Source organism: Rhinopithecus bieti, unplaced genomic scaffold (assembly GCF_001698545.2).
Source record: "Rhinopithecus bieti isolate Rb0 unplaced genomic scaffold, ASM169854v2 scaffold_21891, whole genome shotgun sequence".
NCBI classification, from domain to species: Eukaryota; Metazoa; Chordata; class Mammalia; order Primates; family Cercopithecidae; genus Rhinopithecus; species Rhinopithecus bieti.
Genome location: NW_016810869.1, coordinates 144,632 through 165,290, shown reverse-complemented (window position 1 = coordinate 165,290; position 20,659 = coordinate 144,632).

Here is a 20,659-nt window from a genome sequence, read left to right as displayed (position 1 = left end):
GAACAACCAGTAGGTGTGTTGTAGCATTGAAAGAAATCAGGTAGAAATCAACATTCTCGGGGACGACTTTACCACTCCAGGTAGAAAACAATGGCTGCAAAAAGGTGAACAGACATCACAGCTACTGTTTGTCACTGTGGAAACAAAAATTTGGAGGTTGAATAATGCCAAGTTATAAAGTCTTGGTGAACACCCAGGATTTCTATTAAAACCCCAGAAGAAATATAGCTTAGGAATAATAACTACATTCTAATACTATAGATTACCCTGATATTAAACAAAAATAGATAATAAAATTTGTAAATTGTATCAGAAATAATTAAGGAAAATAAAAAATACATAAATCACTGTTATCGGGAGTAAAATATTACTATGGATCCTTGAGAGATTAAACACATTCTAAAGGAATGTCACGTACAATACTTTCCTAATTATTTAAACGACTTAGATAAAATACATGAATTCTTTTTAAAACACAACGTATCAAAATTGACTGAAGAAAAAAATATAAAATTTTAGTAACTCAGTTTTTACCAAACTTAATATTTAATTCAAAACATTTACTCATGAAAAGTATATATATATGTCTATACATGACATATATCATATACATACAGATACGCTATATCAATCATACATGTGCATGTTTCTACAATATATATTAATGATCCATATTCCTTGTAAATATAAACAGCAGATTTCACAACTGAATATATGGAATATATGAATATTTTAATTCATCAAGATCAAGACAAGTTCACTGCAGGAATAGAAGTTTAAGTTGATCTTTGGATAATCAATCAAATGATTTTGCATATTAACATAATAAAGATATGATTCTAAAAATAGATATTTAAAATTTTAATAAAGTGTGAAATTACAGGAACTCTGAGGAAACTGGGAATTAAAGCGAATATCCTCAAATAAATAATATTTGACTATATAAAAATCCTAAAAATAACCTTGTGTTCAATGGTGAAATATTGAAATGTTTCCCCCAAAAAAACACTAATAAAACAATAATATCTACTCCCCAATTCTCTTTACTTCTTTCCAATATTACCCAGGATATATTAGCCATTAAGTTAGTTAGAAGAAATAAAAGTATAAAGCATAGAGCATAATAAAATAAGAAAGATAAATTTAAAAAGATTAGAAAAGAAGCACAAAACTGTCTATACTCAGAATGTGTCTGTTTACGTAAATTATATTAAAGAATATATAAAATAGCTACTAGTATGAAAAAATATATATATATACATGGATTAAGCTTGCAGGGTACCAGTTAACATAGAAAAAAGCCAATTGCATTTTGATATGCAAGTAGCAAACCACTAGAAAAAAAAATACAATAAAATGGTTCTGTTAAAATATTTTAATTGCTATAAAATAGGAATGAGTGTAAGAGAAACATTTAAGTTCCCGATACTGAAAACCACAAAGATTGCTAAGAGAAATTAAGAAAGACCTAAATTATTAGAGGAATATGCTACGTATATAGATTGTAATACTCAATAATGTTAATACTAAAATTCTGAAAATTTTGAAATGAAATGGTCACTACAATATTGGTCAACATTACAAAAGTCTCTTGTAGGAATTTGTAAGTTTCTTCTAGAAATTGTATTGGAAAACAAAATATGTAGGGAAGCCAAAATAATTTTGCAAAACATGATTGGAGATTCAGTATTACTTAATTTATAAGTCTATTATAAATATACACTAATTTAGGGAATATCCTTGAATAAATAATGTTTGACTATATAAAAATCCTAAAAATGACCTCGTGTTCAATGGTGAAATATTGAAATATTTGTCCCCCCCAAAATACTAATATCTACTCCCCAATTCTCATTACTTCTTTCCAATATTGTCCAGGATATATTAGCCATTAAGGTAATTAGAATAAATAAAAGTATAAAGCACAGAGCATAATAAAATAAGAAAGGGATAAATTTTAAAAGATTAGAAAAGAAGCAAAACTGATTATACTATACAGTTATATATTGGTGTAGAATAGGTAATTGACAAAACAGCCATTTCAGAAATAACCACATGCCTGTATGTTCAATGAATTTTTTGCAAAGGCAACCAGGCCATTCAATGGTGAAAGGAAACCCTCCTAATCAAATAGTTTTGAATCAAGTAGATATGGAAAAATATGAACCTCTCCTATTTCATGTCACAAAAAAATAAAGATTAATCATAGACTAAAAGTGAAAATTAAAGAAATAAAGCTTCTAAAATCATGTAGTGATCAACATATTCACGGTCTTTGGGGTTCGACAGAGAGAAGACAAATAGTGGACATAAAAATCATTAAAGATAAAAGTGAAAACACACATTCATCAACATTAATAACTTCTGGTGAAATAAATCTGGCACAGAAAGTCAATTGCAGGATCTCACTCATTTGTTGACTCTAAAAACGTTGATCCCTTAGAAATAGAGAGTCCAATGGTTGTTAGATTTGGAGGGAGGGTTGGGAAGATGTTGATCAAAAGGTACAGAACTGTGAGATGATAAGTTTCTGTTTAGAACACCCAACTTGTGCTATTTTGATATGACAAATCTAGCAAAATATTATGCTCAGTAACAAAGATTGGATTTGACCATTTTACTAATTGATTTCTTCTATATATTTTTCTGATTAACTATACTGGATTATCAAAGATGATTTTATTGTATAGAAAGAAAAATTATATGCCTCCTTTATAGTTTTATAACTCATGCATATGTTTCATTTTGTGTTGAGTTGGTTGTGACTGTTAAAAATTGGTGACGAGTATTAAAATCATTTCCTTGGTTTCTCTCTAATAAGAATGTTGCTATGTTGTTTTATTAATATAAGAAAATGGTATTTGTTTTCAATTTAAGGTTAGTATCCCTATAAGTATTTTTGTTGCAAGTTTGAACAGACAATGTGCTTGTAAAAAAGAAAACTAGTTTTTATGTGAACAAGCCCAATACTTTATAAACGCAAAGAAACTCAACAGGAATTTTATGGGTGATATGCCAGAAAGTGCAATAGCAAATCTTGTATAAGCACATCTGGAAAACATTGTGAGCTTGATTTCACACCACTGCAACAAAGTGAATTTTTTGGTTTCCAAGTGCATATAAAAGTTGTGTTTACACAGTAATGTAATCTATTGTGTGCAGTAGCATTGTTTCTTAGAAAGCAATGATCACAACTGAATTTAAAAACACTTTATTGCCAAGCAATTCTCATACCTGTGCCTTCAGCAAATTGTGATCTTTTTGTTGGTGGATGGTCTGATCACCATGTTGCTGACTATTGACTTGCTTGTTGCTGAAGGTTGAAGTGGCTTTGGCAGTTGCTTAAAATAAGACAACAAAAAAGTTTGCTGCATCAGTTAATACTTTATTCACAGTAGAAATTCTTTCAAAATTGGTGTAAATTCTCTCAAAACATACTGCTGCTTTATCATCTAAGTTTTATATAATATTCAAAATCCTTTCTTCTCATGTCAATAATATTCACAGCGTCTTTGCCATGAGTATATTCTATCACAAGAAACCACTTTCTTTGCTCATCCATAAAGGTATCTCTTCAGCCATCAAAATTTTATTATGAGATTACAGTAATTCAGTCACATCTTGGGAATCTACTTCTAATTCTAGTTCTCCTTCTGTTTCCACCCTGTATTCGTCAGGGTCTCATACATATATATATATAAATAATAATATACTATATATATTTAACCTAATTATGTTTATATATTATCTATATATAAACTAATATGTATATTAGTTAGATATATCTTATCTATATATAGATATATATCTCTCTATATATATTAACTAATATCCTATTAGTTCTGTCCCCTTCATGTATATAAATGGGAGTTTATTAATATTAACTTACACAATCACAAGGTCCCACAGTAGACTGTCTGCAAGCTGAGGAGCAAGGAAAGCCACTCTGATTCCCAAAAGTTGAAGAACTTGGAGTCCAGTGTTCGAGGGCAGGAAGCATCCAGCTTGGGAGGAAGATGTAGGCTGGAAGAATAGGCCTGTCTCTTTTTTTCATGTTTTTCTGCCTGCTTTACTTTTGCTGGAAGCTTACTAGTTTGTGCCCACCAGATTAAGGGTGGATCTGCCTTCCCCAGTCCACTGACACAAATGTTAATCTCTTTTGACAACACACACACACAGAAACACCCAGGGTTAATAATTTGCATCCTTCAATCCAATCACGTTGACACTCAGTATTAACCATCGCACACCCCTTCTGCAGTGACTTCCTACACCTAAGTCTTGAAGCCCTCAAACTCATCCATGAGAATTTAAATTAGCTTTTCTATACTCTTATTAATGTTATATTTTGATCTCCTTCCATGAATTATGAGTATTCCTAATGACATACACAATGGTGAGCTATTTACAGAATGTTTTAGTCTATTATCACATTGCTAATAAAGACATACCCAAGACTGGGTAAGTTATAAAGGAAAGAGTTTTAATTGACAGTTCTGCAGGGCTGAGGAGGCTTCAGGAAACTCACAGTCATGGTGGAAGGGGATGCAAACACTTCCTTCTTCACTGGGTGGCAGGATGAAGAAGTACCAAGCAAAAGGGGGAAAAGGTCCTTATAAAACCATCAGATCTCACGAGAACTCCCTTACTATCACATTAATAACATGAAGATAACTGCCCCCGTGATTAAATTACCTCCCGCCAGGTCCCTCACATGACATGTGAGGATTATGGAAACTACAGTTCAAAAAAAATTTGGGTGGGGACACAGCCAAACCATATCACAAAACATTTTCAATTAACTTTACCCAGATTTATCAGAAGAATAATTATCTATGGCAAATATAGCCTTACCAAATGTATTTATTAAACAATAAGACTTCGATGTCAAAAATATTCCTTGATCTGTGAGCTCCAGGACAGATGTTTTGTTGGTAAGCATGTAACATTTATGTTCTTGTACATCTTCAATGCTCTTGGGTGACCAGGTGCACTGTCAATGAGCAATAATATTTTTTAAAGAAATCTTTATTTCTGAGCAGGAAAGGTCAATGGTGAGCTTAAAATATTCAGTGAACCATGCTATAAACAGATTTGCTATCACCAGGCTTTGTTGTTTTATTTATAGACCATAAGCAAAGTAGATTTAACCTCTACTAAATTTACTAAAAATTTAGTTAATTGTTCAGGACCTCAGGATTTTCAGAATACTATAGGAGTTTTGGCATCAATTTCAATTCACCAGCTACATTATCCCCTAAGAAGCAAGTCAGCTTAACCTTTGGAGCTTTGAGCCAGCCACTGGCTTCTCCTCTCTAGCTATGAAAGACCTAGATGGCACCTTCTTCCAATCGAAAGCTGTTTAATCCACACTAAATATATCTTACTTAGTGTAGCCACCTTCATTAATTATCTTAGCTATATCTTCTGGATAACTTTCTATATTAGTATTTGCTGCTATACCTTGAACTTTTATGTTATGGAGATGGTGTCTTTCCATAGAACTCATGAACCAAACTTTGCTACCTTCACACTTTTTTTTCTGCAGCCTCTTTGCCTCTTGGAGCCATCATAGAATTGAAGAGAGTTAGAGCCTTGCTTGGAATTAGGCTTTGGTTTAAAGGAATGTTATGACTGGTTTGATTTTTTATTCAGAACAGTAAAGCTGTCTCCATATCAGCAATAAAGCATTTTGTTTTCTTATCATTCATGTGTTCACTAGAGTGGCACTTCAAATTTTCTTCAAAAAGCTTTTCTTTTTCTCTTTTCTTTTTTTTTTATATACTTTAAGTTCTAGGGTACATGTGCTAACGTGCAGGTTTGTTTACATATGTATATTGTGCATGTTGGTGTGCTGCACCCATCAACTCTTCAGCACCCATCAATTCATCATGTATATATCATGTATAACTCCCCAATGCAATCCTCCCCCCCTCCCCCCTCCCCATGAACGGCCCCGGTGTGTGATGTTCGCCTTCCTGAGTCCAATTGACTCAATTGTTCAGTTCGCCACCTATGAGTGAGAACATGCGGTGTTTTGGTTTTCTGTTCTTTGTGATAGTTTGCTAAGAATGAATGGTTTCCAGACTGCATCCAATAGTCCGCTAGCAACGGACGGCAAACTCATTCCATTTTTTTTTTTTTTTTTTTTTTTTTTTCATCCTTTTTAGGAATGCATAGTATTCCTGGTGTATATGTGGCCAACATTTTCTTAATCCAGTCTGTCACAGATGGACATTTGGGTGAATTCCAAGTCTTTGGCTATTGTGAATAGTGCTGCAATAAACATACGTGTCAGATGTGTGTCTTTGTAGTAGAATAATTTATAGATCCTTTGGGTATATACCTCAGTAGTGGGATGGCTGGGGGTTCATATGGTACATCCTATGTTCAGAATCCTTGAGGAATTGCCATACTGTTTTGCATAATGGATTGAACTAGTTTACAATCCCCGCACCAACAGTGTAAAAGCGTTCCTATTTCCCCACATCCTCTCCAACAACTGATGTTTCCTGATTTTTTAATGATTGCCATTCTAACTGGTGTGAGATGGTATCTCATTGTGGTTTTGATTTGCATTTCTCTGATGGCGAGTGATGATGAGCATTTTTTCATGTGTCTGTTGGCTGTATGTGTACCAAAAAGCTTTTCTTTGCATTCATGATTTGGCTAGCTGTTTAGATATGGTGAAGAGGCCTAACTTTTAGCCTATCTCGATTCTCAACATGCCTTCCTCACTAAGCTTAATCATTTCTAGTTTTTGATTTAAAGTGAGAGATATGCCTCTCTTCATTTCAACACTTAGGGGCCATTGTATGGTTATTAATTGACCTGATTTTATTATTGTTGTTTCTCAGGGAGTATGGAGGCCCAATGAGAGGAAAAGAGGTTGGAGAATGACCAGTCAGAAAACACACCATATTTATCAATTAAAATTGCCGTCTTATATGGGTACAGGTTGTGATGCCCCAAAACAATTACAGTATTAATCAGATATTACTGATCACAGATCTCCATAACAGATATAATAATGAAAAAAATTGAAATATTTCAAGAATTACCAAAATGTGACCCAGGGATGTGAAGATAGCGTACGCTGTTGGAAAAATGGCACCGATAGACTTCCTCAACTCAGGGTTCCCACAACCCTTCAATTTGTAAAAAGCACAATATCTGTGAAGCATAATGAATTGAAGTGAAATATGCCTATAATATAATCATCTTCAACTAGATAGACAAATTCAGTTAAGGACAAGTGGTAAAATATATTTTAGACTGAATATTTATCAGCCTGTGTAAACTGTTGTTCCAATTGAATTTTGATTAAAAATCTGAAACAATTTTTTCACATTTTAAAATTGATTTTTTAATTCTTACATTTAGAATTAATTTTATGCCCTTGCCTCTTCAGGAAATAAATGAATATCTCATTGCTCTCCACAGGGAAAGCCCTTGCTGACTGGCTTCTCCTGCCCCGTCCACTCTCCCTGGCAGCACGGTGGGGCCACAGTGGAACTGCCAGCTTTCCCCTGTCAGGGACCCTAGGAGCTCTGAGAGCCCCTCCTGAAGGGTGCATTAGACAGCAGCTTCAATCTTCCTGACTGTAACAGCAAGAAGCCCATGTTCTACTGCGTGTGTGCATACATATGTACATATGTGCATATGTGTGAATGTATGGATATATGCATGGTGTATACATATATAATAATAGAAAGGTTTATCTGAATATTGCTTACTCCTTGTTTAACGTTTTCCTTTTTTTTTTTTTTTTTTTTTTTTTGAGACAGGGTCTCCTTATATTGCCCAGGCTGGTCTTGAACTCCTGTTCTCATGAAATCCTCCCACTTCAGCCGAGATTACAGGCCCAAAGTGCCAAGATTACAGGCATGAGCTGCTGCGCCCAACCAGTACTTACACTTACCTTACACTCTGCACACTGCATGCTGACATTGTGGATTCTAGTGTATGTGAGTATGCCTGTATCCAGACATAGATGGCATAAGCAGGTATACACATGTGCATATTACTGAAAACATTTAACAAAATACAGTACTTCCCCTAGATGTTCTATGCACTCTGACCTATTCTAGTTTCATTTTTATCCATTGTTGGCTGTGGCCATTGGAATGGATTTTGTAACTTACCTGTGGGTTGCAACTCCCTGCAGACTGCAGCTTGAGAACAGGATCCTGCAGTCGTGTGGGCAGGAAGAGGTGAAGCCTGTGATGCAGCCGAGTATTTATTGGAGGCTCTTGCAGAGGTGGGGTAGAGGTGTTGCTTCTAGTGGCTTCTGCATTTGGGGACCTCCGTTGTGCTTCTTACCCTTACCTCCTGGCCCTGACCTCTGCCTGCCTCCATTTCCTCCAGACTTTATTTTTTTCTTTTATTCCAACCCGTAGCCCCACATGGCACTTATGAGCCATTTCTGTGGGATTTCTGTACCTTCTTCCATTTAGCTGTAAGAAAGTAGACAGGTTGGAAGACCCGCTGACTTACTACTAGCTCGTGGCTCCATGTGGCCACTAGAGATGGTGTGTCTCATTCCATCCCACAGTAATCTTACGAAATCCATACTATTATAACCTGGTTTTACAGTTTAGGAAACTGCCTCCTTTAAGAAATTACATGCCCCAGGTTCCCCGGTTAATGGGGGAAAGAGTAGCCTTCAAACCCAGACCTGCTAGACCCCAAGGCCTGTGTTTTTCATCTCTGTGCTGTCCAGACTCTCTTTTGTCTCTTCTAGAAACGAGGTTGATTGTTTTTGTTTTGTTTTTGTTTTCTTTGAGACAGGATCTCACTCTCTTCTGTCACCCAGGCTGGAGGGCAGTGGTGCAGTCATGACTCACTGCAGGCTTGACCTCCTGGGCTCAAGGGATCCTCCCTCCTTAGCCTCCCAAGTTGCTGAGACCACAAGTTCACGTCATCATGCCCAGCCAAGACTTTTTTTTTTTCTTTATTCTCCTGCCTTAGGCACCCGAGTAGCTGGAATTACAGGCATGCGCCACCGCACCCAGCTAATATTGTATTTTTGTAGCGATGGGGTTTCTCCATGTTGGTCAGGCTGGTCTTGAACTCCCGATCTCAGGTGATCCGCACGCCTTGGCCTCCCAAAGTTCTGGGATTATAGGCATGAGCCACTGAGCACCGCCTCCAGCTAAGTCTTTAAGTTTTTGTAGAGATGGGATATTGCTACATTACCCAAGCTGGTCTAACTCCTGGGCTCAAGCGATCTGCCTGCTTCATCGCCCCAAAGTGCTGAGATTATGGGCCTGAGTCACGATGCCTGGCTGAGACCAAGGTTTAACCAAAGAGTTCCAATCATTTTCTTTCCTAATATCCTCTTCTTCATGGGAAGCAGCTCCTTACAATTCGGTTGTCAACTTTGCCCAAGTTTGGGAACGTTTCAAGGTGTCTTGGGTGTGAAATTGATTTTGGTTTGCTTTTTAGAAATATCAGGAGTGAGAAGAGCTGCAGTCAGTGTTTCTCTCTTTGCTATTTCCTCATTTTCTCACCTGTTATCTCTGTACCAGTGTGTGGCAGGGGAGTCTGTTATTTGACTGGCTGGAGGGAGGTGTGTAATTATACTCGTGAGGTTTAAGTACTTCTGAGGAGCAAAGCACTGTCCAACTATAAGGTAGGATGCCCTGTGTAGGTAGTGAGCTCCTCAATACTAGAGGTATCCAAGCCAACTTACCCAAGAAAACCTCTTGGAATGTATCATTTTAAATATGCAAGATTTAGCATAGTGCATGCATACAGTAAGAGCTCAATAAATGCTTGTTGAGTGAATGAGTTTTTGAGCCTGAGTAGCCCTTTCTTCCCTGATAAATCTCAGTAAAGGTGAATGTTAGAAAGCACACTAAGAGATTGGTCAAGGTACTCATCAACTTTTCATTCTCAAAACCACCTGAAAGATGGTAGCCTAACTCTTAAACATCAACAGAGAGCACAACCCCACTGTTCATAGCAGGAGCACATATGAGTATTTCACGTATTCCATAATCAGTTTTAAAGATAATGCCTCAACTGTCTTCTGACACAGGCTAAGTACATTTCCCTTTCTCATCCTCATTGGCAATAGAAATCTGGGTTGGAGGAGGTGCCTGTCCTGTAAGAGAAAATGGCACTTGGAAAAGGCTGCATCCTCTTGGGCTTGTCCTAGAGCTGGGGTTGGCAAGCCACGTCCTGAGGACCAAATTTGGCCCTTTGTTTTTGTCAATAAACTTCTTTTGGAGGACAATAAACTTTTTATAGATGGTCTCGTAGCTTCATGTTACAAAGGCAGAGTTGAGTAGTTGCAACAGAGGTCACATGGCTTGCAAAACCTAAAATGTTTACTATCTGGTTATTGTTATTATTTTATTATTATTATTATTATTATTATACTTTAAGTTCTGGGATATATGTGCAGAATGTGCAGGTTTGTTACATAGGTAAACATGTGCCATGGAGGTTTGCTGCACCCATCAAACCATCATCTAGGTTTAAAGTCCTGCATGCATTAGATGTTTCTCCTAATGCTATCCCTCCCTTAGCCCCCCACCTCCCGACAGGCTCCAGTGTGTGATGTTCCCCTCCCTGTGCCCATGTGTTCCATTGTTCAACTCCCACTTATGAGTGAGAACATGCAGTATTTGGTTTTCTGTTCCTGAATTAGTTTGCTGAGAATGATGGTTTCCAGCTTCATCCATGTCCCTTCAAAGGACATGAGCTCATTGTTTTTATGGCTGCATAGCATTCCATGGTGTATATGTGTCCCATTTTCTTTATCCAGTCTATCCTTGATGGGGATTTGGGTTGGTTCCAAGTCTTTGATATTCTCAATAGTGCTGCAGTAAACATACGTGTGCATGTGTCTTTATAGTAGAATGATTTATAATTCTTCGAGTAACCCAGTAATGTGATTGCTGGGCCAAGTGGTATTTCTGGTTCTAGATCCCTGAGGAATCATCACACTGTCTTCCACAATGGTTGAACTAATTTACACTTCCACCATCAGTGTAAAAGTGTTCCTATTTCTCCAGAGTCTTTCCAGCATCTATTGTTTCCTGACTTTTTAATGGTCACCATTCTAACTGGTGTGAGATGGTATCTCATTATGGTTTTGACTTGCATTTCTCTAATAACCAGTGATGATGAGCTTTTTTTCCATCATCACTGTTGGCCACATAAATGTCTTCTTTTGAGAAATGTCTATTCATATCCTTTGCCTACTTTTTGATGGGGTTGATTTTTTCTTGTAAATTTGTTTAAGTTCTTTGTAGATTCTGGATATTAGCCCTTTGTCAGATAAATAGATTGCAGAAATTTTCTCCCATTCTGTAGGTTGCCTGATCACTCTGATGATAGTGTATTTTGCTGTGCAGAAGCTCTCTAGTTTCATAACATACCATTTGTCAATTTTGGCTTTTTTTGCTATTGCTTTTGGTGTTTTAGTCATGAAGTCTTTGCCTATGCATATGTCCTGAATGGTATTGCCTAGGTTTTCTTCTAGGGTTTTCATGGTTTTGGGTCTTTTAATCCATCTTGAGTTAATTGTTTTATAAGGTGTAATGAAGGAGTCCAGTTTCAGTTTTCTGCATATGGTTAGCCAGTTTTCCCATCACCATATATTAAATAGGGAATCGTTTCTCCTTTGCTTGTTTTTGTCAGGTTTGTCAAAAATCGGATAGTTGTACATTTGTAGTATAATTTCTGAGAACTCTGTTCTGTTTTATTGGTCTATATATCTGTTTTGGTACCAGTACCATGCTGTTTTGGTTACTGCAGCCTTGTAGTATAGTTTGAAGTCAGGTAGCATGATGCCTCCTGCTTCGTTATTTTTGCTTCGGATTGTCTTGGCTATATGGGCTCTTTTTTGGTTCCATATGAAATTTAAAGTACTTTGGGCAGTATGACTGTTTTCGTGATATTGATTCTTTCTATCCATGACCCTGGAGTGTTTTTCCATTTGTCTGTGTCCTCTCTTACTTCCTTGAGCAATGGTTTGTGGTTCTCCTTGAAGACGTCCTTCACATTCCTTGTAAGTTGTATTCATAGGCATTTTATTTTCTTTGTAGCAATTGTGAATGGGAGTTCACTCATGATTTGGCTCTCTCATTGGTTTGTCTATTATTGGTACATAGGAACGCTTATGATTTTTGCACATTGATTTTGTATCCATTTAAAATTGACCACATAATTAGAAGTAAAACACTCCTCAGCAAATGCAAAAGAATGAAAATCATAACAAACCATCTGTCAGACCACAGTGCAATCAAATTAGAACTCAGGATTAAGAAACTCACTCAAAACCACACACCTACATGAAAACTGAACAAACTGCTCCTGAATGACTACTGGGTAAAAAATGAAATTAAGACAGAAATAAATAACTTCTTTGACACCAATTAGAACAAAGACACAATGTACCGGAATCTCTGGGACACAGTAAAGCAGTGTTTAAAATGAAATTTATTGCACTAAATGTTCACATCAGAAAGCAGGAAAGCTCTAAAATTGACACCCTAACATCAAAATTAAAAGAACTGAAAAGCAAGAGCAAACAAATTCAAAAACTAGCAGAAGATGAGAAATAACAAAGTTCAGAGCAGAACTGAAGGAGATAGAGACAAAACATGAAAACCCTTCATAAAATCAATGAATCCAGGAACTGGTTTTTCAAAAATATTAACAAAATAGATAGACTGCTAGCCAGAATAACAAAGAAGAAAAGAGAAGAATCAAACAGACACAATAAAAAATGATAAAGGAGATTTCACCACTGTGAAATAAAAATAGAAAAAAATACCAGGAAGATCTCTCAAAATCATACAATTACTTGAAAATTATACAACTTACTCCTCAAGGAGTTTTGGGCAAACAATAAAATCAAGGCAGAAATAAAATAAATTATTTGAAATAAATAAAAACAGAAACACCACAACCCAAAATCTCTGAGACGCACCAAAAGCAGTGTTAAGAGGAAGTTTATTTCACTAAATACCTACCTCAAAAAGTAAAGATCTCAAATTAGTGATCTAAATCACACCTGGAAGAACTAGAAAACCAAGTACAGATAACCCCAAAGCTAGCAAAAGAGAAGAAATAAACTAAAACAAGAGTGGAACTGAATGAAATCAAGTCCCCAAAATGCATAAAAGAATCAATAAAACCAAAAGTTGGTTATTTGAAAGAATAATAAGAAAAGATAAACTATTAACTAGATTAACAAAGAGTAAAAGAGAGATAATGCAAAGAAGCACAATCAGAAATGACAAAGGTGACTTTACAATGGATCCCCCAGAAATACAAAGATTATCAAAGACTATTGTAAACACCTCCATGCACATAAAAAAACAAACAAACAAACAAAACTAGAGGAAATAGGTAAATTCTTGGAAACGATCTCTCAAGATTCAATAAGAAAAAATTAAAATGCTGAATAGACAAATATCAAGTTCCAAAATCAAATCACTAAAAAATCCTTACCAGTGACAAAAAGCCCTGGACCAGATGTATTCACAGCCTAGTACTACAAGATATACAAAGAAGACCTGGAATCAACCCTACCAAAACTATTTCAAAAAATCAAGAAGGAACTCTACCCTAATTCATTCTACAAAGCCAGTATCACCCTGATACCAAAACCAGGTAAAGACACAATAACAACAACAACAACAACAACAAAAAAAAAAAAACTACAGGCCAATATCCCTGATGAACATAGACATGAAAATCCTCAACAAAATACTAGCAAACAGAATTTTACAGAACACCCAAAAGTTAATTTACCATAATCAAGCAGACTTCATTCCTAGGATGTAAGGCTGTTTCAATATACGTAAACCTAACCATAATTCATCACTAAGACAGAATTTAAAACAAAAGCCATGTGATCATACCAATAGAAGTGGAAAAAATCTTTAGATAAAATCCAACATCCCTTCAACATGGAAATCCCCTGAAAATTAGGCATCTGATGTGGTTTGGCTATGTCCCAACCTAAATCTTATCTTGCATTATAACTTTCACAATTCCCATGTGTTGTGGGAGGTCCCTTGTGTGAGGTGATTTAATCATGGGGTGGGTCTTTCCTGTGTTGTTCTTATGATAGTGAGTGGATCTCACAAGAGCTGACGGTTTTAAAAATGGGAGTTACCAAAGAAAAGAGGTTTAATGAACTTACAGTTCCACGTGGCTGAAGAGGCCTGACAATCGTGGTGGAAGGTGAGACACACATCTCACATAGCAGCAGACAAAAGAAGAGGGCTTGTGCAGGGAAACTCCCTTGTGAAAGTTATAATGCAAGATAAGATTTAGGTTGGGACATAGCCAAACCACATCAGAAAATCCATCTATGAAAAACCAATAGCCAAGATCATACTGAACAGGCAAAAACTGGAAGCATTCCCCTTGAGAACTGGAACAAGACAAGGATACCTATTCTCACACTCCTATTCATCATAAACCTGAAAGTCCTAGCCAAAGCAATCAGGCAAGAGAAAGAAATAAAGAGAAAAGAGAAGCAAATATAAAAAGAGAAAGTCAAACTATCTTAACTAATGATAAGATTCTGTACCTAGAAACCCTAAAGATTGTCAAAAGCTTCCTGGAACAGATAAATGACTTTAGGTAAGTTTCTGGATACAAAATATATGTAAAAAATTCAGTAGTGCTTCTATACACCAACAATATTCAAGCTGAGAGACAAATCAATAATTCAATCCCATTTACAATTGCCACACACACACACACACAATCACACAAATACCTGAGAATACATTTAACCAAGGAGGTGAAGGATATCTACTAGGAAAACTAAAAAGTATTGCTAAAGGAAGGAGAAATGACACAAAAAAATGAAAAAAAAATTTCATGCTCATGGATTAGAAGAATCAATATTGTTAAAATGACCATATTGCCCAAAGCAATTTACAGATTCAATACTATTCCTATCAAACTACAATGTCAGTATTCACAGAATTAGAATAAAAGCTTCTAAAATTCATCCGGAACCATAAAGAGCCTGAACAGCCAAAGCAATCCTTAGCAAAGAGAACAAAATTGGAGGCATCAAACTACTCAACTTCAGACTATATTTTAAGGCTACAATAACAAAAACAGCATGGCACTGGTTGGTACAAAACAGATACCTAGAAATATAACAGAATATAAAACCCAGAAATAGAGTCACATATCTACTACAGTCATCTAATCTTCAACACAGTTGACAAAAATAAGCAATAAGGAAAGGAATGCCTATTAATAAATGGTGCTGAAAGAGCTGGCTAGCTATATGCAGAAGAATGACACTGGACCCCTACATTTCACCATATACAAAAATTAACTCATGGTGAATTAAAGATTTAAATGTAAGACTTCAAACTATAGGAAACCTAGAAGAAAACCTTGGAAACACCATTCTGGACAAGGGCCTTGGGAAATACTTAATAATTAAGTCCTCAAAAGCAATTGCAACAAAAACAAAAATTGACAAGTGATACCTAATGAAACTAAAGATCTTCTGCACACCAAAAGAAACTATCAACAGAGTAAACAGATTACCTAGAGAAACAAAAAACATTCAAAAACTATGCATTGGACAATGGTCTAATATTCAGAATCTGTAAGGAACTTAATTAATTAAACAAGCAAAAACAAAATCACTAAGAAATGAACAAAAGACATGAACAGAAATTTCTTAAAAGAAGGCATAGAAATGTCCAACAAAGGTGAAAAAATGCTCGGCATCACTAATCATGCAAGAAATGCAAATCAAAACCAAATAAGATGTCATCCCATACTAGTCGGAATGGCTATTATTAAAAAATTAAAGAAATACTGATGCTGGGTAGGCTGTGGAGAAAAGGGAACACTTGTACACTGTTGGGAATGTAAATTAGTTCATCCACTGTAGATGACAACGTGGAAAATGTCAAAAAACTTAAAACACAACCACCTTTTGACCTAGGAATTCCATTACTGGGTATACATTAAGAGAAAAAATATTTTCTATCAAAAGACACATGCTCTGATGTTCACTGCAGCACTATTTACAATAACAAAGCCATAGAATCAACCTATGTGCCCATCAACAGTGGTTTGGATAAAGAAAATGTGATACATACATATTATGGAATGCTACAAAGGCATCAAAAAGAATGAAATCTTATCCTTTACAGCAATATGAATACAGCTGCATGCCATTAACCTAAGCAAATTAATACAGGAACAGAAACCCAAATACCACGTGTTATCACTTATAATTGGGAGCTAAACATTGAGTACTCATGGGCATGAAGATGGTAAGGTAACAACAGACCCTGGGACTACCTGAGGGGAATGGGGCCAGGGCTGAAAAACTAGTGGGTACTGTGCTCAATACCTCGGTGATGGGATCTTTCATAGCCCAAACTTCAGCATTGGTCAATATACCCAGGTAACAAGCTTGCACATGTATCCTTGAATCTAAAATAACAGTTGAAAAGAAAAAAACTGAAAAAAAAAATAGTACTTCTCTCTCTTGAAAAGCTATCATTCGACCAGGCGCGGTGGCTCAAGCCTGTAATCCCAGCACTTTGGGAGGCCGAGACTGATGGATCATGAGGTCAGGAGATCAAGACCATCCTGGCTAACACGGTGAAACCCCGTCTCTACTAAAAAATACAAAACTAGCCGGGCGAGGTGGCGGGCACCTGTAGTCCCAGCTACTCGGGAGGCTGAGGCAGGAGAATGGTGTGAACCCGGGAGGCGGAGCTTGCAGTGAGCTGAGATCCGGCTACTGCACTCCAGCCTGGGCGACAGAGCGAGCCTCCGTCTCAAAAAAAAAAAAAAAAAAAAAAAAAAAAAAAAGCTATCATTCACTCTCTAAAGCCTAAGAAGTTACATAATATATTCTACAAATTAACTAGTGTCCTTATAAAACTAATGAAATTTTGCACTGATGACATTGTGTTGTACTTTTTATGAAATACAAGGCACAAAACCTTTTGTATCATTTAGACATTTTCAGTCTAATCAATCTCTAAGGTTACCATTTAATTCTCGGCAGTGCATTATAATTTGTTTGTATTTAGCATTTAAGTTATATTGTGAAGAGTAAGAAAAATGATATTGTAGTAAGAATGTTTATGATAATAACTGGAGTGTTGAACACATCTCTTCCGTGGACTGCATCGTCTGTATGACACTTGCGCACTTAGAGTACTTCCTTGATTTAGTGCTTTCTTATTCATACTTTCTTCCTCTGAAGACGGTAACATTTCTTCATATTGACCTTTCTCATTATCAGGCAAGTCTTTTGAAATTTATTATCTAGCTAATTTAATATTATTTTCTTTATTGTTGTGATGCTTCTTTTTCATTTCAAACTGTTGCTTTTGTTCTCGTTCTCTTGTGGGAAACCAAGAGGCTGGAGAGACCGAATGGGATGCAGGAGAGTTTATTTAAGGTGTACAACGGCTCAGCGGACATGCGTCCTAGAAGTCTGAGCACTAGACAAAGAAAGCAGTTGCCTTTTAAGCAGTTGATGGCGGATTTTATGTGATACAGGAAGCCGGTTTATAGAAGTGAGAACAAAAGCAGTTAATTATTATGAGACATTTTGAGATTTAGTTTACATTTTGGTAAAACATGTAACTTATACTTATTTATTTTATGACTTTGCAGTTGTATAGCAAGATGAAAAACAGAAACTTACAGATTTTATAAAATATGTCGGAAAGAGATAAGGTTAATGTTTTCCAGTTTTCACAGAAAGGTAGTTAGTATTTCTTAACTTTTACTTTAAGGGGGTTACTAATGCCTTTTACAGTTAAACCTTTTATTATTACTATTTTTTATTTTATAAGGATAATCAGATTTTTAAATTTTTCTACTTCAGTTCCTCAAGTACAACATGACTGTCCTCTGTGATTCTTTCTTGTTTCTGGACTCTTCTATACTTGGACTCCAGCCTTCACCAGCACCTAATTTTTAAGCTAATATATTTCATGTCATGGCTTCAGTGGCTTCTGAGTCACTTAAGGCAGTTTCCTCATTACCTATCACACTGTACTCACCCTTCTTCACTAAACAATAGCCATTGCGAGCTCTATGTTGCCACAGTACTCATTTCATTCCTTTTCTGGGTTTTATTCTCAGATCTTCACTGACATGCATGCAGGGCCACCACAATGTCCTATGGTTCCCCCTTGTTCTTCAGGATATTTGTGATGAGCAGCTGCATGGCTCCAGACCACTTCTGCTGTGTCTCAGTGATGCTGCTGGTCTCAGGACCTGAGAAGGGAAGGTCAGAGCCAGGAGAGATACCCAGGATAGCCATGGAGTGCTCTCAGGGCCACAGCCACTGCACCTGCTGTCATAGATAAGGCTACTTGCTTTGTTGTCACTATAAAATGACCTAGATGCCACAGCTGAGGCTGCCTCCACGGGCATATTTTATGATTAATATGTGTTTAAAGTTATTACATGCTTTTCAACATATAAAGATTTGTGCTCAGTACCTGGGTGATGGTATCATTCATACCCCAAACTTCGGCATCATACAACATACCCAGGTAACAGACTGAAAGAAGTAGTCATCCTCTCCCATTAAAAGATATTGTTCACTCTCTAAAGCATAAAAAAAATCATATTATCACTGATTTATATGCATTTTAAACTGGTACACAAGGACATCTTACCATAAAGAAACAAAGAAGAGCAACTTAATAACTAAATAAGTAGAAAAAAACTTATGCTCATGTGTAAGAAGGCTCATAATTTTTTCAAAGGCAAATTCTCTCCACATTGACATGTAGATTAAATGTCATCCTAATCTATACATCAGCAATAAATTTGGTAGAAATTGACAAACCAAATCTAAAATGTATTTGGAAATTCAAAGAACTAAAATAACTAAAACTTTTAAAGATATAACAAATTAAAATTACTCAGCCTGATTTTAACTCTTAATATAAATGAGGATTGCATGGTCTTGTATTGCTGACACATTTGTTCATATAGTTGACTATATTAATGTGGTATAGTATTACATACATTATTTTGTATTAGTTTATATATATATTAATTATATATTCTTTATATATCATATATAATTATAGATTGTATTTATAGTTATATGAGGTATTAGAGTGTATATTATATCAACTGCTATCTAATTTTACTGTATCTATTTTTACACTATATAATGATATGTAATATGTAATTTCATTACATAATTATATTGTATGTAGAATATATACTATATACATAGTGTAAATATTTTGTACAAAATATATATACACTACATATATAATATACACTCTATATACAATATTATGTAATAAACACTATGTATACAATGATATATAATGGTGAAATAATAGAGAATTCAGAAATAGATCGCACAATATATTTTATGATAAAAGTACCAAAATAACTTTATGGAAAACAATGCCAGAGTAAATGAATTGAAGAAAAGCCAGTGTTTCTAAAATAGGGCTTTAAAATTGAATATCCACCTTAAAACAATAAATCTTAATTTATACATAGTATCACATACAAAATTACCTAAAATAGATTATAGAAGGTACCACAAAATCTAGAGCTATAAACTTATAGAAATAAACAAACAAAAAACAAAGAAATACCTTTGCAAATTTGGGTAGGTAAAAATAAAACATAGAGAAAATTATGGCTAAGTCGGTCTTTTCCAAAATTAAAACTACCACTTGTCTACGTGTGTGTGTGTGTGTGTGTGTGTGTGTGTGTGTGTGTGTGTGTATTCTAGCCAAAGGCTAGGTGAATATTTTTTAATATATTATTTACAAAGTATTTTTATACATGTAAAATCTTATGCAACCCATATAGAAATTGATAACATATTTTATCAGATCTTTCATAATATGTGTGTATGGGTGTGTGGGTATGTGTATATATGTGTGACTATTAAGTACATAAAAGATGGTCTACATTATTAGTCAGCAGAAATATACAAATTAAAATCACAATGGGATACTACTTCATATGCACTAGAATAGCTAAAAATAAAAGAAATTATAATACCATGTTGCAAAGGATGTGGAGCAATTGAAACTCTCATATGTTTCCAGAAATATTACAAGAGCCTACAACCACTGTATCAATTATTTATAGAGCAACTGCAATTATTTATAGCATTTAAGAAGTTAAACATCCATCTCTGCTGTGACTCAGGAATTTTACTCCTAGAAATTTACCCAAAGGGTATAAAAACAAATGTCTATAAAATATCTTATATAGAAGTGTCTATAAGCAGTTTATTTCATTTTGTTTGTTTATCTATGTGTTTTACTGCCTGAAACAGGAAACACAGATCCGCAGGAACAAATAAATGAATATATATCCATACTATGGGGTGCTATCTCATAATTCAAAAGAAAAACTAGTAATACCAGAAAAAAAATATAAATGGATTGAAAACCTTGGATTCTGACTCGGAAAAACCTGGCACAAAAGAGTAATTGTTATTTATTTTATTTGGGGCTGTGGAAATAACAAACTTAATATATTGTGAAAAAAAAAACAGATCTGGGAGTTGAATGGGTTCCTGGAAAAAGCCATTTGAATTAGAAGTAATAATGAGGAAAAGCTATTTATCTACACTTATTTTTTTTTTTTTCAGTCTCACTCTTAACATTAAAGACTTAACTTTAAA